This window comes from Berghia stephanieae, chromosome 2 (genome assembly GCF_034508935.2).
Source record: "Berghia stephanieae isolate SIO BIC M18660-M18661 chromosome 2, UCSD_Bste_1.3, whole genome shotgun sequence".
Lineage (NCBI taxonomy): Eukaryota > Metazoa > Mollusca > Gastropoda > Nudibranchia > Aeolidiidae > Berghia > Berghia stephanieae.
Genome location: NC_088361.1, coordinates 47,473,515 through 47,499,282, shown reverse-complemented (window position 1 = coordinate 47,499,282; position 25,768 = coordinate 47,473,515). Strand labels below are relative to the sequence as shown.

Sequence of the window (25,768 nt, the reverse complement as noted above, 5' to 3'; positions counted from 1 at the left end):
ATGTAAAATTGTCCTAGTAATATGGACATGGGTCCAAGAGGAAGATTTTTTAATGGAGAATATTTGACTTTCTAAAAATAGAATTGGAAAACTTGCACTTTTTTTTATTATCCAATAATTGCCAGTAATGTCAGCGTATGGGTATTGTTTTGTTTATGTTATAATTGAAATACGGGTATTTATTCAACACAATTTATTCATTTAATTAATGATAATGTTAATGATAATGGTAATTACGATGATAATAATAATCATAATAATGATAATAATATTAATGATAATAATAATAATAATAATAATAATAATAATAATAATGATGATGATAATAATAATAATAATAATAATAATAATAATAATAATAATAATAATAATAACAACAACACCAACAACTACAATAATAATAATAATAATAATAATAATAATAATAATAATAATAATAATAATAATAATAATAATAATAATAATAATAATAATAATAATAATAATAATAACGCCAATAATAATAGTGATAATAAGAAAAATAATACTAATATTAATAATAATGATGATAATATTGACGATGCTGATGATGATGTTGATGATGATGATGGTGGTGATGATGATGATGTGATGATGATGATGATGATGATGATGATGATGATGATGATGATGATGATGATGATGATGATGATGTCGACGACAACGACCTCACTATGACGTCATCCTAATAGAGAACATTCATACACAGACCAAGCATTGGGAAAAAAGGATTACCATTATGATAATATAGCCTTTGACACACCGGGAAAACCCCTCAATCGATTGAGCGGGAGGGGATTGAGATAAAGCGATAATATGTTGTTGTTGTGTACCACGTCATCAAGACGCACTGACACGTCACATGCAGACACCACTCTTACCCGACGCCGGCCGCTTTTAGAATAGACTAGAAGCATTCTGGCGGGAACATGAAATGGCAATCAAGTGCCATGAAAGAACCGGATATAGTTACGGGCTAAATATTAAGCTTATTGATCGGCGCCATTTTGAATTTGAGAGAATCACTAAGCAGGATTGAGAGGGAAAAGATATGATTTTTTTTTTGTTCGGTGAGTTGGATTTTTGGTTTTCCTTTTCTTTTCTTTTTTTTTTGATCTTGTATTTTTGCAGGTTCTTTTATGTTTATTTGTTTGTTCTTTTTATTTAAAAAAATATTTTTCATTTTTTATTTGTTTTGTTGTTGTTGAAAAATAAAAGTAAAACTAAAATGAACACAATGGACATAGCAAAAGATCGTAAGACGTGGAGCTTTATCACCTCGGATATAACGAGAGTTGCTGAGGCTGCATGATCTGTCGACCGTAGCAGCGAGAGACATTAAGTCAAGAGATTCATATTTCAAAATGAGGGGGAAAAAAAGAAGATAAGGTATATGTGGAAAATCGTCTCTTTCAATGGAAATTCAAGCATTTATTTGTTGACAGACAATTATTGACTCTTGAATCTCGTAACAGACAAGGCACATTTGAAGGGTTTGTTCATGATGGGTGAAGGATGACTGTTACTGGCATTTTGTCCTAGGAACAAATATTGCATATAATTTGCATAGTAATGAACATTGTAGCTCACATATTATCTTTTTTTCCAGAAAAGTGACTGGTGCAGGCACTTAAGTGATTAACTGAGCTTAAACTAAGCTTTTATCTAGCGTAATATCCACTAAACGTGCTTTATAAGAGGTCCCGAGTCAACAGCAACATTTAACATTTAGGACGGGACATGACGCCTGTTAGGCGATATTATATTTTTTTCGGACAGAGACAACGCCGTGAACGGCCATGTACTCCTGAATACGGTGAGAGAATGTGAGTAAAGAGCCTTTTCCAAGGACTCAACTATGCGCCGAGCGAGACTCGAACCCAGGACCTTCCGATCCGAAAGCTCGTGTCATACCACTAGACCACATAGCCGCACAAGACGACATAGCCACACGATATCAACAACAAAAATGACGTGAGTTGAGAAGTATCAAAAGACAAAAATAGAGATTATAACATTTGTGACGAGCGAGATTTGAACCCAGAACTCTACTGTAACGGCACCACCGCCTGGACACGAAAGAGATGATCATCAATTGACTTATCCATCACTCAAAATAAAAAAAGTGATACCAAATGCAATATCAAGGGGGCGAAGTGGCCGAGTGGTTAAGGCATTGCACTGTGACCCGGAAGGTCCCGGGTTCGAGTCCCGCTTCAGGCACTTTCGTGTTTTTCCTTGGGCAAGATTATTAACTCCCAATTTGCTCACACTGGACAACATGGGTGATTCCTGTTGACATCAGACATCCTGCTTGATGGATTATCTATATATGCCTAGGCGACGGGATCGTATGGTGCCGTTGCGAAAGGGCGTAATTAAAAAAAAAAATGCAATATCTATCTTGAGTCCCTCGCTCTAATTCTTTGGGTCTTGAGGTCAACACGGTAACACCACAATAGTTTAATGATGTGCTAGCCGTTAAGTTATGATCTCAATCTTCATGACAAATATGAAAATCGACTTTATAGCATTTACTTCATCTTACATAATACCAGGGTGAGGTGGTGGGTAATAATTACGGGTGGAAAAGGCTAAACTCATAGGAAAATTATAATACATACAGGTGAATTCCAATATAGAGCAATATTCACTGAAAGTGCAAAAATCTCTTTACAAAATCTCTCCCTAACCAAATAATAAAATGGAAAATAAAAAATATAAATTCATCTTGCAACCACCATTGAGTACAGACGATACAAGTTGTTTTGCATTTTATTTTATTTTATTTGTTTTCCACGTTAATTTGTGTATTATTATGCTGATGAAGGGTTTGTACTCGAAACGTCTATTGTCTGTATCGTTCCTATACGAAGCCTCTCCATTTTCACTCTTTCGTTAGATCACAGGCTTCAGGCAGCCCCTACCGTTTTCTACTATTCCTAACATGTACAACGAGACATGACGGCTGCTAGGCGATAATATTTCCCCACTTGGACAACGCTGTTAGCCATCAGGTACTTATTTTACACCTGAGCCCGGTGGGAGAATATGAGTGAAGAGCTCTTTCTAAAGGACTCAACTAAGCGCCGCTCATAGCGGGACTCGAACCCAGACCCGTGCAATCCGAAGGCGAGTGTCGTACTAATATGCCACATAACCGCACAAGACCATAGAGCGGTAATCAAACATTTGGATAAATAACGAGGTTTCATGAGACCATCACATCACATATAATATGTATAAGCGTTTTCGAGCACTTTCCGTGGAAAAGGGTGCTATAGAAATTACGCTTTACTATTATTATTATTATTATTATTATTATTATTATTATTATTATTATTATTATTATTATTATTATTTATTATTATTATATTATTATTATTATTATTATTATTATTATTATTATTATTATTATTATATTATTATTATTATTATTATTATTATTATTATTATTATTATTATTATTATTATCATTATCATCATCATCATCATCATTTGCCTATAAATTGGATTTTCAGCACTGAAACCACCTTGTCCTTATACTATTCTAAGTCGATAAATCACAAATGCCAGCTAAAGACAGCAATAACTTTTGACCCCCCCCCCCCCCCCCCCCCCCACGCCGCGAAATAAAAATTCAAATATCCATCGTTTTTATTGAAATGAATTGAAATCTGATCGTAACCTGGGCAATAACACGTAATATCACTTCGTTATGTGAACAATGTATATTGACATTGCATTCTGTGAAATATGAAAACCTGAACAAAAAATACGAAACAGTGACAGGAACAGCGGAAAGAAATACTGATAGAAAAAAATAGAGCTTATATATAGCGCAGTTTTTTCGGACAGAGACAACGCTGTTAACGGCCAGGAACTCATTTTACACTTGAGTACGTTGAGAGAATATGAGTAAAGAGCCTTTTCCAAGGACTCAACTATAGAATCGAACTCAGCACCTTCCGATCCGAAAGCGAGTGTCATACCACAAGACCACATAGTCGCACAAATATAAAAGAAATACTTGAATTAATCAGGCCTGCCTTGTCTGAGAATCGAACCTCGCTCGCTCGGCGCATAGTCGAGTACTTGGAAAAGGGTCTTTACTCACATTATTCTCTCACTGTACTCAGGTGTAAAATAAGTACTTGACCGTTTACAAAGGTGGCTCTGTCAGAAAAAAAATGTAATATCATTACCTAACAGGACTCAAGTCTGGTTCTATACGTTAAATGATGCTGTTTCTCAGGGATCCCATGTAAAGCGCTTTGAGCACTTTTATTGATATTGCTCTATACAAAAGCTCAATCATAATATTAAGATATGTTTGTAAAAACAGTGAGCAATGTTTACATCATAAAATCTATTAATTTTGCTATAAGCCTTTTACTTAACACGTAGGTCGAGACATGAGGCATGTTGGGCGATAACGTATTATAATTGAGTCGAAAAAGACAGTGCCGCGAACGGCATAAAGATGCTGTGCGCTTGGCTGAGAAACTCTGAATATTGCCATCCGGAAATATTATATCGGACCAGCACACAAAACTATGTGTAACCTTGAACGTTTATAGTCTGGCTAATACAGTTAAATGAGAATTACTCATAAAGATAGATGGCAAAAAAAAACAACAACAAAGACCCGAGTGACGTCAACTTCATACTATCTATATTTACTAGTGGAGAAGCGGCGATATATGGGGAGGAATTTAGGCTTTTACGAACAAACACCCATCCTTTTTAATCAATATACCGATGTATTGTGGAAATTAACGTATATCAAGGCGAATCTTTTGAGCCATCGGTCCGGTAATAATAAAGTTGGCAGGTCGTGCAAATGAATCTGGCAACCGTGTGGTCAGATGGGGATTCCCAAGGAAGGTCAAGGTCAAATGAAGGACTAATCATTTATTTACCCAAGCAGATATTGTAATTAATCATTTGTGTCAAGGGTGATAGAATTACTCTGTAATTTAAAGAAAAAAGGTTTGCACGTTATTCGTAAATTAATAGGCTTCAACAGTCGTGACGTCACTTCCCTCGTAATGACGCATTGTAACTTAATAACTGGTTCGAAACTATCGGAACAATGGCTGACGTCCTTATGAACTATTTCTCCGACGAGCATAAAAGTTTATCCAGAGGAAAAAACATTATAAATCTGATCATGTTTTGACTTTTATACATTCTGATCACATGACATGTGAAAAAGTTCTAGTCAGCATGAATAATAAAAAGTACCGATTTTCTTTGTGTAGAAGCAAACTGCTGGTTGCTGGGCGGACGTGACCACGCGCATACTATCTATAAATTTTAATGTTTGTCCCCGCCCCCAGTTACACTATTGAGACGATATTTCACTTTATGTCACCCGCCATGTCACTTCTACAGACCTGATATAATTTGACCCATCATTAATGTTTCATGTCATTAATTTTACGCATCATTAATCTTACAGGTCAGCCATTGTTCCCCCATATTATGACGTATAATGGCAAGGGCAGGTCAGTTATAACTCTGATATTAGTCAGGATTATGGTCAATGTCATTGGGCCACAATACTTCTCTTTGGCCCATGGCCAATGTGATGAGGCCAGTGAACAATCCTCTGTGGCCCATGGCCAATGTGATGAGAGCTGTGAACCATCCAATTCTCTGTGTGATCGATTGGGTCAATATAGTATTTGTTGGTCAGACTTAATGTAATGAGAGCGGTAAACACGATGCGATCCATCGCATCAGAATCGTATAGATAGAATGAATTTGACGTCACTCGGGTCTTTGTTATTGTTTTTTGACATCCACGTTTATGAGTGATTCTCACTTAACTGTATTATCCAGTTCATGGTTACACAGAGTTTTGTGTGTTGATCCGTAATACTTCCGGGTGGCAATATTATGAGCTTCTATGCCAAGCGCATACTATCCATAGACAGTTACCAGTAGATTTTTGACCAATCAAAACATGGAATTTGTGACACACCTTCACACGTGCTCGGACAAACATAGTTTATCGTCTATAGATAGTATGCGCTTGGCTAAGAAACTCATAACATTGCCATCCGGAAGTATAACGGACCAACACACAAAACTGTGTGTATCCATGAACGTTTATAGTCGGGTTAATACAGTTCAGTGAGCATTATTCATAAACGCGGATGGCAAAAAACAATAACAAAGACCTGGGTGACGTCATCTTCGAACTATCTATAAACAATGTCTTGAATGACATCGACATCTCTCTCATCATTGTTATTGTTTTTATACTACCCAATGATGACCAGTTATCTCGCGATTTTCTAGATCATATTATTAACGTTTATGTATGGATAGCTCGAAGTTGACGTCACTCAGGTCTTTGTTATTGCTTTTTGCCACCCGCGTGCATGAGTAATTCTCACTAAACTGTATTAACCTGCCTATAAACGTTCATGGTTGCACACTTTTTTGTGTGTTGGTCCGTTATACTTCCGGATGGCAATGTTATGAGCTTCTTAGTCAAGCGCCTTCTATCTATACATATAGTTTTCAGACTATAGATGGAACGAAGATGACGTCACTCAGGTCTTTATTATTGTTTTTTACCATCCAAGTTTTTTGAGTAAATCTCACAAAAGTGTATTAACCAGACTATAAACGTTCAAGGACACATTTGGTCTCTTTTACTTACGGCTGTCACTGTTGTGAGCTTCTTAGCCAAGCGCATACTATCTGTAAACGTTTAAGGCGACACGTGATAGCTTTGTGTGTTGGTACCTCAGCTTTATATCCGGCTGGTGGATGTTGTGAAGATTGGGGATAATATACGCATAGCATTTAAATGCATTTCTGATTGTGAGCCATGGGGTCAATTTAGTTTTGATTGGCCAGACTTGTGAGAGAGCGGTGAATAATGTACAGAACATTATTATAGAGAGGTGGTTTAGATGTCAAAAACTGAATTCAATGTAACAAATATAAAACGTGGATATATATATATATATATATATATATATATATATATATATATATATATATATATATATATATATTGAATCGTGTTGGATACAAATATGGTACAAATAGTGCTCGACATGTAGCAATTATCAACAGGAATACCATAAAAATAAGCTACTCGTGTATGCGCAACATAGAACAAATAATTTCAAGCCACAACAAAAACATATTAATAAACCATCGACAAGAGCAAAACCCACCCACCAGAAAATGCAACTGCAGAAATAAGGAACATTGCCCGCTAAACAAACAATGTTTAGAATCAAGTTTAATTTACCAAGCCACAGTCACCGAAACTAAAACAAACAAGCAAGAAAAGTATGTAGGACTAACGGAAAATAATTTCCAAACAAGATACAACCTTCACACCTCAACATTTAGAAACACTAGCAAAAAAAAGTCCACAAAACTCAGCGAACATATTCGGAAATTAAAAGATAACAAACTAGACCACAACATTTCATGGAAAATTATATCTAAAGCAACAGGATACACACCATCATCAAAACAATGTAGCTTATGCCTGGAAGAGAAATATACTATAATCAAACACCCTCATGAAGCCACACTCAACACGAAAAATGAGATGTACAATAGTTGTACACATCGACGGAAGCACTTACTAATCAACTACAAACCGACGGAACCACTTCAACAAGCAACAACACACAACAAACCAAACTGATGTTACACACAGTCGTGACGATGGCTGAAAAGGCCGGAAACATCGATGTAGACTGACTCCAACATTGTGGTAAATAATAAAATAATATATATATATATAATATATATATATATATATATATATATATATATATATAAATACACACACACACACACACACACACACACACAGAGTAAACAGTGTGCTTTCTGTCGGGGAAGATGCTATATCCCCTAGCACGTGTCCTTTCTCCTCCTAAATGTTGAGTCTTTATGTTGGCGAACGATCTATTGTCAAGCGTTTTGCGCAGATTTAGTGAATGGTGCGCCATGCGCTGTATAAATTCTCAAGCTTCCTTTGGCCGCAACATAATTTTTAAAATATTTGAGCTTTATATAGTGCAATATCCACTCAACGTGCTCAAAGCGCTTTACAAAGGGGTCCCTATTCCACAAGTATACTTAAAATATTAAACGTGACATGACGCCTGTTAAGCGATATTACATTTTTTTCCAATAGAGACAACGCTGTTAACGGACAGTTACTCATTTTACACATAATGAACATGGTGAGAGAATGTGAGTAAAGAGTCTGTTCCAAGGACTCAACTATGCACCACTCAGAGGAAGATAGACTCAAACCCCGGACTTTCCGATTCGAAGTCATGTGTCATATCACAGGACTGCACAATACAGCCATTTTTAGAATTTTCCCCAAAAATTCACACCCACCCCACAGAAAAATATACTTTTCTTACTCAAACAAAAAAGTAACAAGTGCATTCTATACAGAAAATGAGCTCTATAACTCAGTGCTTAGTATTTATAGCTGTAATCAAAACATTTCTTTAAATTTTGTGACGTACAAGAGAAATCAGAATGAGACAATTAATTGTCGATTGCATCGTAACGAATGTGACGATTTTCATATGGTTGGCAAGGAGAGGATTAATAATATGTGGCCAGTCGGATCGATCTGGTAAATAATAGTCAGACTTATGACAAAGTAATGAGAGCATTGAATAATAATGTTATATTACATTAATATGTGACCCATCGTCTCAAAATGGTATTATGTCGGAACGAACCAGATGCTTAAAAGCCGAATTTAATGTTAAACTGGTTAAAAATATAAACTGTTGGCATTACAGCACCGTAAAATAAGGTATCCATTCTCCTCAATAAATCGTATAAACTCAAGTCTGATATTTCTGACTATAAATTCGATTTTCAACATCTCAACCAACCCGACTTAACACCGTTTTTGAGGCGAAGGGTCACATATATTATGATGACAACGATACACACTGGCGTCACCCCCGAGTGTTATGATGAAGAGACTCGCAGGACGTATCAATTATCACTTATCGTGGAATCTCGTAACATCACAGTGAATACGCGAGAAATGAGATGGAACAACAACCATCGATACTATCATTGGATCATCTCCCCAAAGATCATCATAACCTTACATAGATGCCAAATTCAACCAACTATCACAAAACTCATTTTACAACCCCCCCCCCCCCCCCCCCCCCCCAAAAAAAAATAAAAAAGACTTATATAATTGGCCAGATAACATAAAAATGCTCATAATAATATAGATCTATTACAATTACTCAAAACTGGCCAAATTAAGTATCAAACTAAAGAATTCAAAAGACACTTTGGGTTTGATATTTTCGGGGGGGGGGGGGGGGGGGGGGGGGGGGGGGGACAAATTTCAGGTCTTTTTCATGGACAAGAATATTTGGAGTAAATTTAATTTTTAACTGGCCAACATTATATATATTATGTCAGAATACCTCAGTCTCCTGGCCTCCAACTAGCTAGGAGTAGAGAAGCAATCGGCTGGAATGCTAGTGGTGATATTATTGTCACTAAGGCTATAAATATGCTCTATAGTACTCTGTATAATCACATTTTAAAGAATTTGGCCAGAAAATTCATTTCTCAAATATCGTCTAGTTAAGATGACTCTCATCTTATAATTGATTCTCAAACTTGTGACGTCACGGAACATTTCAAGGAAGTCCCAGGTTTAAGAGGGTTTTTGTTGTTGTTGTTGTTCTTGTTGTTGACACAACGAGGGCCTTTTGAGTAGATTGATATTTGAATAGCGGTTTTCTGGCCAATTTTTAAAATGTGTTTTCTTATTTTCCTAGTACAGCTGTATTGAGGGGAATGAAGGTTGGGGGTGGGGTTGGGGGTAGATAGTGGTGGCCCCCACAGCATTATAAACACTATTGATTGGACCGTATACTCGATTGGGTGTCCGCAATCATCCGTGGTCAACCCGCCATTTACAGACCGACGGGGCGAACTCTTATGCTTATAAATCGGAGCGGGCGCCACTCCGTTGATCTCTCTCCCCCCCCCCCCCCCCCCCCCCCCCCCCCCCCCCTTATTATTGATTACCATCACCATCACCATCATCGTCGGCATCGTCATCATAGTCATCGTCAATATCGTTGATGGAGTCACCTTGTGCCAGCCAGCCAGCCAGCCAGCCAGCCAGCCAGCGCCGTTTAGACCAGTATCGCCAATGCCAGGTTGATCTCTGATTGACTTCTATGACCCGTTGATCAAAGTAAAATATTGACAAATCGCGCGTAGGGTGGCGTGCTGGCATTGGCGTGTATGGTTTGACGAAACGCACTTTAGCCATTTTGGCCTCAAAATTACTATTATTATTATTATTATTATTATTATTATTATTATTATTATTATTATTATTATTATTATTATTATTATTATTATTATTATTATTATTATTATTATTATTATTATTATTATTATTATTATTATTATTATCATTATTATTATTATTTTTATTATTATTATTATTATTATTATTATTATTATTATTATTATTATTATTATTTATTATTATTATTATTATTATTATTATTATTATTATTATTATTATTATTATTATTATTATTATTATTATTATTATCATTACTATTAATATTATTATCATTATCATCATTATAACTACTATTTGAATTACTTTTTTTCCCCTATTACAAGAGCTGTAACCTAACAATAATTGCCTATTTGGACAATAAATATTATTATTATTATAAAAACTTTTACTGTAAATATTGATGGATTAACGCGTTAACTCACTCATCCCTAACACCGACCATATCTGTAGTTTACCCGGGTTACTTTTACCCCATGCCTATTTATATTACATTTTTTCTGAGACAAATTATATGCGTAGTATCAAAGATAACGTTTTTAGATTTTTGCAGGTTAATGATAGTTAAATAAAACTATCTGTGTACATGCTCATTTTTATTACATTTTTTTCCAATTTTGAAAAATAGTAAAAATCTCCAGGATTGAGTTAATGCCGTACTCTAGAAAGATACGTATCTAACCAGCCTGTGACCCTTCGCCTCAAAAACGGTATTAAGTCGGGTTGGTTGAGATGTTGAAAATTGAATTTCTAGCCAGACATTTCAGACTTGTGTTGAGTTTATACGATTTATTGAGGAGAATGGATACCTTATTTTACGGTACTAATGCCAACAGTTTATATTTTTAACCAGTTTAACATTAAATTCGGCTTTTAAGCAGCTGAATCGTTCCGACATAATACCGTTTTGAGACGATGGGTCACATTTAGCCAGACAACTCGATGAATATAAATGACACTAAAATGACAAAAACTCTCAAACCTGGGACGTCGCGAAGAAGTCTTGAATAAATGTCCCTGTTTTTTTTTTTTTTTTTTTTTTTTTTTTTTTTTTTTTTTTGCTAACCTGATGGTCGTTTAAATCAATCGATATTTGAAGGACGAGTTTTCTGGTCAAATTCTTAAATACGAGTACGTTGTTTTTTTTTCAAGAGTACGGGGATTTACTGGTTAAGGTGACGCCCAGCATCTCAAAATTTGACAAATTTGACAAACACTTCATGGAGGGAGGTTTCAAATTTATAACTTTATGACAAGATCGGAGTTCCCTTCATCCACTGATTTGGAATTGATAAAGTATAGTGTTTGAAAAGAAAAAAAAAAGTATATTTATTTATTATACGTTCGTATTCTGCTTCAGAGATTTATGGAGGCAAATTACTAACTGGATAATAGAAACAGACTGACAAACTCGAAGTGACGCACACATTCACGGCAAGCGTCTATAGAGACTGTGCGCAGCCATATTCATTCATTCATTCATTCTGCTTCACTGTGAAAGAAAGAAAAAGCACATCGAAGAAGATTTCAACGAAGTCTCAGGTTTGAGAGTTTTTGACAAGATGAGGGTGATTTTAATCGATCGAGATTTAAACAGGCGATTTGTCTGCCCTAAATATCTTTAAAGTGTTTTTTTTTTCAAATCACAGCAGAATCGTATTGACGCCGAGGGCCCTTTTCAAACCGAGTCTACCTTGAGTGCATGCTTGGCTGGGCGATAGTCGTTATTTCCCAACAGAACAATTAATCGATTACGCTGTGCATATAGTTGGAATCGCATCCCATGCCTACTTGATTTTATTGTCAATTCTGACACGTTTTTTAAAAACTATTTGTTTATAGAGTGTTGTCTGCTTTTACTCTGTGCTTTATAATCGTTATCAAATTAATTGCTATTTAGAGCTTATTCAGTGGGAAGCCAACGGAACGGGTCTAGAATTGATTGGGTTTTCTAGTTCACTAACAAGTAAAAAAAAGGTTTCCACGAATATTTTTTATTCGTGTGTATATTTGACGTAGACCGTAGATTAATAATTAACTATCACAGATATGTGACCCGTCGTTTCAAAACTGTATTTATTACGTCGGGTAGGATTAGGTGCAGGGACTTGAAAATACAGCCATAAAACTGAAATTTGTTGTTAATTTCTATTCTCTACTGTGAATAACAAATGCAATCTCTTAGATGTTTGCTAGTTTAATGATATTAATATCAGCTGTGAGTGTACGGGGGGGGGGGGGGGGGGGGGGGGGGGGGGGGCGAAGTGGCTGAGTGATTGAGGCATTGCTCTGTGACCTGGAAAGTTCGATACCCGCTTCAGGCACTTACATTTTTTTCTTGGGCAAGATTATTAATGCCCAATTTGTTCACTTGGACAACATGGGTGATTCCTGTTGACATCAGACATCTTGTTTGATGAATTGTCTATATTCCTTCGTGGAATGCCTAGGTGACGATACCTTATGATGTCGTGGGGGAGGGCATTAGAAAAAAAACAGATCGGAAGGTCCTGGGTTCGATCCTCGCTCGGCGCATAGTTGAGTCCTTGGAAAAGGCTCTTTACTCACATTCTCTCAGCGTACTCAGGTGTAAAATGAGCACTTGGCCTTTAAGAGCGTTGTCTCTGTCCGAAAAAAATGTAATATCCCCTAACAGGCGTTAACTATAGCGACTGCAATATTTCTTAATTGAGCTTTTATATAGTGCAATATACACTCAAAGCTCTTTACAATGGATCCCTGACCAATACGTAACATGTGGAACGAGATAATACGCCTGTTAGGGGACGTTACACTTTTTCCGACAGAGACAACACTTTAAACGGCCAGGTACTCATTTTACACCTGAGTATGATGAGAGAGTGTGAGTCAAGAGCCTTTTCCAAGTACTCAATTATGCGCCAAGAGAGGCGCGGACCTAGGACCTTCCGATCCGAAAGTGAGCGTCATACCACTAGACCACATAGCCTCACTTTAGATTGCTTTGGGCTGTCCATTCATTTTTTTTTCTCTCCAGATGTGACTTATCATGTTCTGAAAGTGATCTCATCTACAAATTTCAATAAAGGACTTTTACTATCCTGACTCATATAACATTTAAACGCAACAAATAACACTTCGTAGAATTACACGTTACTATTTATATACCCCTATATGACGTCATTGCTACGAATCAATTGGACTTCACTTCACAACTTCCGGTCGTTCATGGAAATCTCGCAACAAATCACACGTTGTAAAGCGTTAGTTGGGGATCTAGGCTGGTTATTATTGTCGTACGATTAGAAAGTCAATAGAAAACCCTAATAAAATCAGTGATTCATCGCCCGGATTTTAACACTGGTTGCCACGCTCCGCTGGAGAAGGAACCAACCCAGGAAAAAACATTGAAAGTCAATAAATTGATATTTTACGATAAAATTTTCGATTAATTTTTTTCTTTTTCTGAGACAGAAATATGTCGGCAGAATATTTTAGAAAATATGATTTTATGATTAAGGATTTGTCAGTTATCAGTGTTCATAATTAATAATTATGGGGCCATACGGTTTTGTGGACTTCGTATCGGGAGATCCTGAGTTCGAGTCCCACTCTGAGCAGCTCATAGTTGAGTCCTTGGAAAAGGATCTTTATAAACATCTCACCATTCTCAATTGCATAATATGTGCCTGGTTGTTAATAGCACTGTCTCTCTGTGAGAAAAAAAATTGCATTACAATGATGAGCCCATTAGGAATTTGGGTTATCAGACCTGTAAATAAGTACACGTCGGTTTAGGAGAAGGGCATAATATTACATCAAAATTCCAACACTTTATTTATATTGTTGAATTCTCTCAGGGTGATGGAGCACAAGTACTATGGCTTCTCAGTGAATCTGGGGCCTTATTGGCCTCAAGCAAACACACCGTACACTCGAGTGTAACACTCTCAGCAGGTCAATAGCATTTCTGATGGCTTTATAAAAGCGATTTCTATAAAGGGATGATTTTGATGCGTAGAACATAGAAATTTGATTTTGACCGAATTTTGTTTATCAAAAAAAAAATTAAAAAAAAAAAAAAATAAAAAAAAAAAAAAAAAAAAAAAAATAATAATAATAATAATAATAATAATAATAATAATAATAATAATAATAATAATAATAATAATAATAATAATAATAATAATAATAATAATAAAAGCAGAATTAAATTTATTATTCTGATATTTAAATTTGTAAAAATTATCAATAAATTTTCATTATCCTAGTTCATTCCAGAGAGCGACGAAATTAATGGTGAAGGTGTTGCATAGAGATACGGCAGATTACGTGTTTGAGCCCCGGTTTTGATAATCGGGCAAGATAATAAACCCTACAATTTCTTACTTTGGACAATGAGGGTGATTCCTGTCGACATCTGACCTTTGTTTGATGGATTATCTATCCTCCTTCATGGAATGCCTAGGAGATAACATCTGTCCGTGACAACATATGTGATTCCTGTTGACACCAGACATCTTGTGTGATGGATTACACAATAAAGATCTATTATTATTATTATTATTATTATTATTATTATTATTATTATTATTATTATTATTATTATTATTATCTATCCTCCTTCATGGAATGCCTAGGCCATAACTTCTCTCCGTGACAATATGGGTGATTCCTGTTGACATCGGACGTTTTTTTTTTTTTGATGGATCATCTATAATCCTTCAAATTTTCCTCGACGAAGACATCTGCTGTCACAGGCGTGCGAAAGGGCGTAATTTTTTTGTTCGTATTTCATTAAAACATAATATAATCAAATTGGCCCAGTAAATCAGCACATATCAATAAGTCAGCAGAATCATTCTTAAGATTAAAATATCAAAGATGTGTAAGATAAATGTCTTTAAGCGTTTTATAACAGGGTATTTGAGATTGTATTGTCATAGATTTTAGTCTTGATGGGGAGCTGCAAGGTCTGGGCCGGACGTCCCGCTTGCTGAAAGGAAATTGATGTGCATTTCGAACCCAACACCTCTCATTTCCAGGTGCATTGATTGCCGCGTAATCCTGTCTGACAGAGATTATTGCATATGGCCTCTCATGCATTATTGTGTCCATAACAGCACCTTCCCGTGGTGTTCCCCGTTTCTACTGAGTTTGTTATGGGCGCGACCGAGTCCCGGCGGTATAACCGGGCTAGGGAGTAGGTGGGACCCCTTCCTCTTAAGGTGCAGGAGACAGAACCCACCGATGAGTGGTACACGCTCTGCTCCTCACCACCCACCTCACACTCATTCTGTAGCGTGGTGTCCTCTGTATGTCCTTACTTTTCTTAATCTACCCTATAGCTCATACTTGTTTCCTAGTGCTGTAACTTTAACACTTCTATACTCCCTCTTTGGTCGGCCTGTGGCCCATGACTTCTGCATGACTATCTGTGATTGATTGTAATCATGTATCCTTCTTAAAAAATTGAGATTTTTAGGGGAAAGGGCTGGTATCCCTTTGTTTAAGGCCCACAGAATCTCTCATCGACACAAATGACCCAGGACGTGACGATCCTCTGTTTATGAAATATGGCCCTTTAAGCAGAAAGAATAACTGAAATTGATAACTGCAAGCCAGGAAACAGTAGGTGGCTGGGAATGGGCGACCGTCAATCATGAAAGAGACTGTGGGAAAGACAAAATGAAGGCTACTTGACTAAACCCTATAAAAAAATTAATTATATGAGGAACATGCATCTGCAGCTCAACTCCTGATGTTATGCAGCTGACAAGGAATACAGGTTAGGGTGGGAAGACAGACCAGAGACTCCCCAGCATGCCATGATAAGTCTTGATTATTTTATGGGGGAGGTTTGGGTCTAATTATTGGAAAAGTCTTTTAAAATATTTATTTTTAGGTTTTGGTGGAAACGATATTTTATTATCTTATTAATAATATTATTGAAGTCCAATTTCTCAAAATAGACTAGAACGGTATAAAAAACACAGTTGAAAAAGGTAAAGGGAGGAAAAAAGTGTGAAAAATGCAAAGCTATTTTGCTATATTCTCAACATGTCATTTTTCTTAGGGTATGGGATACTGTGTCAAAGCGCTTGTAAAACATTTGAGCACGTTTAGTGGATATTGCTCTATATAAAAGCTCAAGATTTTTTTGTGTCAAACATTTCTCAGAATCTATTCAATGAAATATATTGTCTGAAAATCTCCACAGTTATCACACAGATATTGTATTATGTCACCGGGTCCGTGGGGATATTTTTTGATAGGGTATGCAATTTGAATTATAATCCAAATTCTAAATTTTTATATCAATTTTGTCATAACATTTTGATTCATAACTTTGTAATGTTCTAATAAAAAGCTGAAAAATCCCTCTATGGTGACACAAAGCGCTACAATGTTGATAAGAGGGAAGAATATGGAGGTTATTCCTTCATTAGCTTTTTGGAACGTTTGCCACAAGTTTGGTTTGCTTGTTTGTTTTTGTGCCAGACCTCAAAACGGATACCAATACAGATAATTTATATTTTTCACCAAAAGTGTTGTTTTAAAACCTAATTTGAGGATACAGAATGATTAAAACCTCCCAATATAGGTAATTAAATTGTTTTCTTAGAAAAGACCCAAACCGCCCCTTAAAGTTTAACGTCACTAGTTTAGACTTCTCTTCCATCCAAACATAATATTATAAAATAGAGTCACATTTATACCATCGGGGTTACTGTACGAGTTTTCTACCATCTGATTTCTCAGACTATCAAAATAAACATAGGAGGTTGTTTGCTTTATACAGGGGGGGGGGGGGGGGGGGGGGGGGGGGCGTTGGAGGAAAGGGGGGGGGGGGTTGGAGGGTATTGTCATGGAATCAATAACACAGAGATATTATGACAAGCAGGGCCTAGTTCATAAGTCGCTCAGTTGATAGAGCACTGGATACATTCGCCAAGCGAACCAGAACGATCTATCCCGAGTGAATCGGGGTTCTTTTTCGAACCCCCTCCGGGCACCCAGCAGTGTTTGGGTAGTTGAGTTTTGTTTTACTTGGCGGAAGGTACATTCTGAAATCCATAACGTAATTTCCACTGATTGTGTCCAAAGCGCTTTACAAGGATTCGGCCCTTGGCCGAATCCACCACGTTATAGGTATAACGAGACATTTTACACCTGCGTACGGTGAGAGAATGTGAGTAATGTGAGCTTCTCCAAGGACTCTATTATGTCATCGGGTTACTTTTGATGGTATGACTTTAGCCAAAAAAAGAAAAACGCACAGCATCCAGCAAACGGATATATCATACCAAAATACAATTCTATGTGTAATCTCGAACGTTTATAGCCTAAATTATAGAATTTAATTTAATGAGAACTACTCATAAAGATGGCTGGCAAAAAACAATAACAAAGACTTTAGTGAAGTCAATTTCGTTCCTTCTATTATCCCTGATATCAGTCAACAATCGTGTATTCATTATTCATGATCATTTTTTTTGTATTTTATTTTTATAACTACTACTTGAGAGCCATTAGATCCACGTAGACGAAGCTTATCCCGTTTTCTATAATGTGAAACGAACAAAGCAATTGTTTGCTACCAGTTTGAAAGGACTCTAGATTGCCGCAAATACTTTCTATCAAATTGAACAGAACTACACAATCAATACTGGCTGGACAGAGGGCGTCAGTAAAATATTCTCTACTATACCTGGGATCGACCTCTGTCGCTAGATTGCTGAAAAGTACTTTCCATCAAATTTAACAGACCCAGCTACCCAATCCCTGCTGGCTGGGCAGGGCGTCAGAAAGAAAAAAAATTCTCGACAACACCCGAGATCGATCTGTCCTTTCTGCTTGTGGAGCGAATGCTCTATCAATTGAACTACCGGGCGGGACTCCCAAAGATTACAGTGTGAAAAATGACATGAAATGTAACATTTTAGTTTTTGTCAGTCTGAAAAGTTACAATTATTCTCCTCGGTCAAACGTGACCACGTAATCTAAGTCTGTGCGACTATTTGGTCAAGCGGTATGACACTCACTTTCGGATAGGAAGGTCCTGGATTCCAGTCTCGCTCAGCGCATAATTGAGTCCTTGGAGATGCCTCACATCACTCACGTTCTCTCACCGTACTCAAGTGTAAAATGAGTACATGGCCGCTAAACAGAGTTGGCTCTGTCTGTAATAATTGTAATATCACCTAACAGACGTCATGTTCGTTATACACGTTACATGTTGCTGTTGTCCAGGGGCCCCATGTAAAGCGCTTTGGGCACATTAAGTGAATATTGCGCTTTATAGGCAGGTTAGATCTCATATTGTATGAGATGTTGGTGCTATTGAAGTGTAAAAAAATAGAGCTTTTATATAGAGCAATGTCCACTAACTGTGCTCGAGGCGCTTCTACCAAGGGTCTCTAACCAACAGCAACACGTAACATGTAGACCGAGACACGCTGTTGATGGCCAGGTACTCATTTTACACATGAATAAGATGAGAGAATGTGAGTAAAGGGTCTTTTCCAAGTACTCAACTATGCGCCGAGCGAGGCTCGAACCCAGGTCCTTCCGATCCGAAAACGAGTGTCATACAACAAGACCACATAGCCGCACTAGTGTACAGTATTCTTCAAACAAGCCTGATAAATAAACAGTTAAGGGATAATTGGAATCATATGAAGAAAACCGTTTGTGGCTATAGAGTGAATGATGATGACTTCACACGGCTCTTTAGGTATAGTTGTTTTTTTTTAGGCCTAAAATAATTTTGACAGCAGTTACGTGAAATGTTCTCAATAAATTCTCTATATTATACTATACACTTTAAAGGTTGCGTATAGATAGTATGCGCTTGGCTAAGAGCTCACAACATTGCCGTCCGGAAGTATAACGGACCAACACACAAAACTATGTGTAACCATGGACGTTTAAAGTCTGGTAATACAGTTTAGTGAGAATTACTCATAAAAGTGGATGGCAAAAAGCAGTAACAAAGACCTGAGTAACGTTAACTTCATATTATCTATAGAGTGAATGATGATGACGTCACTCGGCTCTTGATAGTTGTTCTTTCAAGGCCTAAAATAATTTTGACAGCAGTTACGTGAAATGTTCTCAATAAACTCTCTGTCAAACGACTATACAATTTAAAGGTTACGCATTGTGTTGGGACAATACATCTGGCTGGCAGAATTGGTTAATATTTTACCTAAACCTATAGCATCAAAATTAATAAAAAAGAAATATGAATCACTGCTTTACGTCGCTATTCTATAAAAGGCTGCATAATGTCATTAATACAAACTAGACATTTCAAAATAGATTCATTGAAAGCAGGTTATTGTTATTGTGTCTGTGTATTACTAATTAATGACAGGCAAGGAGAGAATGAGAGCGAGAGAGAGAGAGAGAGAGAGAGAGAGAGAGAGAGAGAGAGAGAGAGAGAGAGAGAGAGAGACGAAAGAAAGTTAGGGAAGAGGATGGCGAGGTTGTCCTACTTGGGTATGTAGGTATGTGTGTACGTGAGAGAGAGAGATAGATAGATAGATAGAGAGAGAGAGAGAGAGAGAGAGAGAGAGAGAGAGAGAGATAGAGAGAGACGAGTAGTGAAATTGTGATTTTATGTGTTTGAGAAAGCGAAAGAAAGAAACACACACACACACATACACATACAAACACACATCCACACACACAAGAAAGAGAATGAGCAAGAGGTAGACAGGGAGAGAGAGAGAGAGAGAGAGAGAGAGAGAGAGAGAGAGAGAGAGAGAGAGAGAGAGAGAGAGAGCGAGAGAGAGCGAGAGAAAGAGAGAAAGAGAGAGAGAGGAGACATAGTGAGAGAGAGAGAGAGAGAGAGAGCGAGAGTGAGAACGAGAGCGAGAGAGAGAGAGAGAGAGAGGAGACAGGAAAAGAGAGAGAGAGAGGAGAGAGAGAGAGTGAGAGAGAGAGAGTGTGTGTGTGTGTGTGTGAGAGAGAGAGAGAGAGAGAGAGAGAGAGAGAGAGAGAGAGCATGCGTCCATGTATTTCTGTCGTAATCTAGGAATATTTTCAAATAAACAGGGGGAAAAGCTAGAACAAACACCACGCATTAAGCGCTAAACGAATATTATTGTTTTGGGGAATAGGGCAGGAATAACAAAGCCCTGTGTGAATTAATCGGCCACCGGCGTACATTCTGTAGTTGCTGTCATATTAATGATTTCCAGCCATGACTTTGACGGAATGCATTTTCTCTCCATTTTTAGTCAGATATCTGGGGGTTTTTTGTTTTTTTTTTTTTTTCAAATTATTAGTACATTCCCAACCCCTCCATCCCCACCCACCACCAAGCAAAAAGAATATCGACCCTAAAAGAATTCATAAAGTTCTCAGCTGTAAGACTTGTTGATATATTTGGGGGTCATCTGAATTCGATACAATAGTCTGATGTCACGTCGCCCAGCAACAGCGGTCATCGTGGTTCTAAACAAAGAAAATCGGTACTTATTATTCTTCATGCTGGCTAGAACTTTTCATATGTCTTGTGATCAGAATGGTAAAATTCAAAACATTATCAGATTTATAATGGGGTTGTTATTTTACTCTGGATACGCTTTTATGCTCGTCGGAGAAATATTTCATAGGGCGTCCACAATTGTTTCGATAGTTTAGAGCCAATTACTAAGTTACCAATGCGTCATAACGAGGGAAGTGACGTTACGACTGTTGAAGCGTATTGCCCGATCTTTTATTTGAATGTTTTCCGGTCACGCCAAAATAAATAAATAAATAAATAGATAACATCACTGTCGCTAATGGTATGGGTGGTTGTTGACAGACACACATAAAAATACACAACCCAAAAGTAAATCAACAATTTTGATTCAATTCTTCATAAAATTCCCTTTATTCATCCCTATGGGGAAATTTGTCGTTAGGGTCTATTCCAAGGGAAGACTGGAATAACCCAGGTTTGAGCCCGTAGCCATCGTTATAGCCTGACACTGACCAAAAAATGACGTCAAAATGCCAGTCTTTTGCCACAAAGAAAACAAATCGAGAGTTGTATTCAATAGTTCAACCAATGAAATAACTGTTTCCTCGATCTCTACTAATGACAACTCACTAGACGCTACACAAGCCTAAAAAATGACGTCAAACTGCCAGTCCTAGAGGGTTCTTGTGTCAGGCTTTATTATGTTAACGATGGCTACGGTCAAAACAGCGCTAAGACGAGGTGACTTTCTCAAGGCTACACAGAGCAGCGGCGGATATGATCGAACTCGGTACATTTCGGGTACGACGCAAAGCCCATACTACTGAGCCACACTTCCCCATTTAAGCGTAGTTTTCGTCAACTCATTCATAGACTGATAAGATCATTTTGTCGAAAAGAATACGCTTCTTCAGTCCTGACGTCACTTCCCTCGTAATGACGCGTTGTAACTTAGTAACTGGTTCTAAACTATCGGGACAATGGCGAACGCCCTTATGAAATACTTCTCCGACGAGAATAAAAGTTTATCCAGAGGAAAAAAAAAGTTATAAATCTGATCATTTTTTGACTTTTATTCATTCTGATCACATGACATGTGAAAACATTCTAACCAGACTGAATAATAAAAAGTATCGATCTTCTTTGTTTAGAACCAAGCTGCTCGTTACTGGGCGGACGTGACATCAGACTATTGAATCCTATTGCAGAAATAGTTTATCAAAGGATGACAAAGGTGTGGACTGAATTTTCTCACATTTTTGACACTTTGAAACATTATTGGTACAGTTTTGTTGACAGACTCGCTATCTCTCTCTCTGTTTCTGAGGCAATGTGGTCTAATGGAATGACACTCGCTTTCGGATCGGAAGGTCCCCGGTTCGAGCCTCGCTCGGCGCATCGTTGAGTCCTTGGAAAACGTTTCTTTACTCACATTCTCTCACCGTACTCAGGTGTAAAATGAATACCTGGCCATTTAACAGCGTTGTCTTTGTCGGAAAAAAAATGTAATATCACCTTACCGTCGTCATGTCTCGTTCAACATGTTAAATGTTGCTGTTGGTCAGGCAGGGACCCCTTGTAAAACATTGGCCTTCGTAAAGTTATGGCATGACATTGACTAACAAATGACGTCAAAATGCCAGTCTTTTGCCACAAAAGAAAACAAATCGTGAGTTGTATTCAATAGTTCAACCAATGAAATAACTTGATTCCATGAGCTCTACTAACGACAACTCTCTAGGCGGTGCAAAAACCAAATAATAACGTCAAAATGCCAGTCTTTTTGGATTTCAGTGTCATAACGATGGCTACGGTAAAACACTGCAAGGACGTTTAGTGAATATTGTTCTATATAAATGCTCAATTTTTTTCTTGCTCACCTATTGAGTACACATCCTGGAAAACGCTGAAGAAAACTAAAATCTATCAATCTACTGGTATGACATATTCTGATTGTTTATGCTTAGTAACGGGCAAACCATCAATTGATGTCGTTTTGTGTCGAAGCGTTAATAATATTATATTTAAAAAGCTTGAGCTTTTATATAGTGTAATACCCAATAAACGTGCTCAAAGCGCTTTACAAAGGGGATCAAGCCAACAGCAACACAACATGTAGAACGAGACATGACACAGGCGACATTTCAATTTTTTTCGGACAGAGAAAACGCTTGTAATGGCCGGTACTCATTTTACACCTGAGTACGGTGAGAGAATGTGAGTAAAGAGCTTTTCCAAGGACTCAACTATGCGCCGAGCGAGGCTCGAACCCAGGACATTCCGATCCGAAAGCGAGTGTCATACCACAAGACCACATATCCGCACAAATATAGTAGTCTTGAACACTGACGTTTGGAGTTTCGAAAGACTTTCCAATACCGTCGCACAACCTTTTAAAACACGCCCCAAAACAGAGAGAGAGAGAGAGAGAGAGAGAGAGAGAGAGAGGGAGAGAGAGAGAGAGAGAGAGAGAGAGGGGGAGACACACACACACACACACACACAGAGAGAGAAGGAGAGAGAGAGAGAGAGAGAGAGAGAGAGAGAGAATTCGAAATTTCAAACCAAAGAGTTCATGAATACATTTATTATTATTATAGATAATGTGCGCTTGAATAAGAAGCTCACAATATTTCCATCCGGAAGTATAACAGACCAACACACAAAACTATGTATAACCTTAAACTTTTATATAGTCTGGTTAATACAGTTTAGTGGGAATTACTCATAAACGCAGATGGCAAAAAAAATTACAAAGACCCGAGTGACGTCAATTTCATTCTATCTATACCCCTCAATGACTTGAAATGTGTTATGTCATTTCAAAATCTATTTTTTTTCACACAAAGCTCTGAAAATCTAACCGACATCAAAACCTTCTCTTATATAAGGGAACAACACAAAACAAACGACGTTTCGGCCTTAGGCCTTTTTCAATAAATAAACACGAAATATGTTATAAAATAACAAGAAATATGTTGTAATATAGCATATTTCGTGTTTACTTGAAGAATGCCAAATGCCGAAACGTCGTCTGTTTTGTGTTATTTCCTGATACTCGTATATGAGTCACATTTACTCACTTTATCTTTTTCCCGATCTCTTTGGCTCATTTAGGCACATCTAGTTAACTCTCTCCTTACCAGTTATTTTCAGAATTTTACCCGAAACGTCACACTCACCCAACACAAAAGTAGATTTTTCAAACAGTATATCTAGCAACGAGTATATTCTATATTATGCTCACAAAAATTAGCTCTGCAACACAGTGTACAGCTGTAATAACTATAACTATAACAAACTGAAATTAGAATAAGAAAATAAGTTGTTGGTTGCATCGTTACGAATGTGACGATTTTCCTATGTTTGGTAAGGAGAGGGTTAAAGATATCATTATTGGCCTTTAAAATTAAAAATTAGTAACTGGATGCGTAGAGGTTAATGTGCGGCCCCTCCCCATAAATAATATAGTTATAATAAATACTAACCTATCAGACCTGAAAATACGTTCACATAGACCGGAATCGAGGAAAATAGGGAACGAATTTAACAACACTTAGCTCCTTGTTAATGTTTTTTAGACAATAATTGTTTGGTGATTAGTTCTCTCAAAATATTACCAATCAGACTAATAATCAACGTTCAAAATCACACGTTGCTTTGTGTGTTGGTTCGTACATATTTTTTTATCCGGCTAGCGGATGTTGTGAGTAGTTTACCTAAACGCATAGCTTCAACACAATAACTTTAAACCGTTAAGGAAAAAAAGTAACATGCAATTAATTTACCTGTATTGAGAGTCTGGAATCAAATCCACAGGTAGTGACGGTTAGAATGGAATCACTGCAAGACACGCCGTACTCACAAACAGTCACTCTTATGGACACGACGACATATTATATGAACCCGCTCACACCCGCGCACACGCACACGCACACGCACACGTACACGCACTCAACCACTTGTCGTCGTCATTCACTCACTCACCCACGCACGCACGTATCGCCAACGCGACCTCCTCCTCCTCTTCCAGACTTCTGACGTTTCGTTGTCCAACTCCAATCTCAGCGAAACAATGGACGTATAGAAATAATAGATGAACGTACCATCTGCGGGCGGTATGAATTGGTTGGTTAACAGTTATTGAAACGGCTAGTAGTAAGACTTAATGTGACTCGACACTTTAACCCTTTCCTTACCAGCCATTTTCAGAATTTTCTCAAAAAATTTAACACCCACCCAACACAAAAATAGTTGAAACAGAAAATCAACAAATTCATTTTATGCATATTATTGATCGGCAAAATGAACTCTACAACACAGTGTCACGTTTTTATAGCTAAAATAAAACATTTTTCTTTAAATGTTGTGATTTACAAAAGAAATCTGAATGATAAAAGTGCTGGTTGGATCGTAACGAATGTGAGGATTTTCCTGTGGTTGGTAAGGAGAGGGTTAAAACAGTATTAAACAGTATTAATACTAACGAAAGAGTGAAAATGCTAACGTTTCATTCATACTGCAACCACCATTGAGTAAAGACGATACAAGTTATTTTGCATTATATTTGTTTTCCACGTTAATTTGTGTATTTGTTGTGCTGACGAAGGGTTGGTTTGTACCTGAAACGTCCATTGTCTGTATCGTTCCTATATACATACAAAGCCTCTCCATTTTCACTCTTTAGATAGTATTTTCACGATCACAGGCTTCAGGCAGCCCCCACCGTTTTCTATTAAACAGTGTTGTGCGGCTATATATGGGCGTGTGAGATAAAGATCTGAACAAGTGTGTATGAAAGGTGCCAGACAAAAGAAAAATACAAGAAAAAAAAACCCATCCCAAGTGATAGAATTCCATTCCACAATGGGGGGAGGGGGGGGGGGGGGAAGGGGGGTCCCTTAGCAGATTTAAATTGTTAG

The 25,768-nt window shown here is 37.3% G+C and overlaps 1 protein-coding gene across 1 annotated transcript in view; it reads right to left on the bottom strand.

Annotated features, from left to right (window-relative positions):
- The window catches only part of LOC144965038 (synaptic vesicular amine transporter-like), a 93,378-nt gene extending 68,596 nt beyond the window's left edge, over nucleotides 1-24,782 (bottom strand). Inside the window, exon 1 of the mRNA XM_078899911.1 lies at nucleotides 24,635-24,782. The gene's annotated coding sequence lies outside the window, so the exon portion shown is untranslated. The remainder of the gene's footprint in view (nucleotides 1-24,634) is intronic.
- Nucleotides 24,783-25,768: the final 986 nt, after the last annotated feature.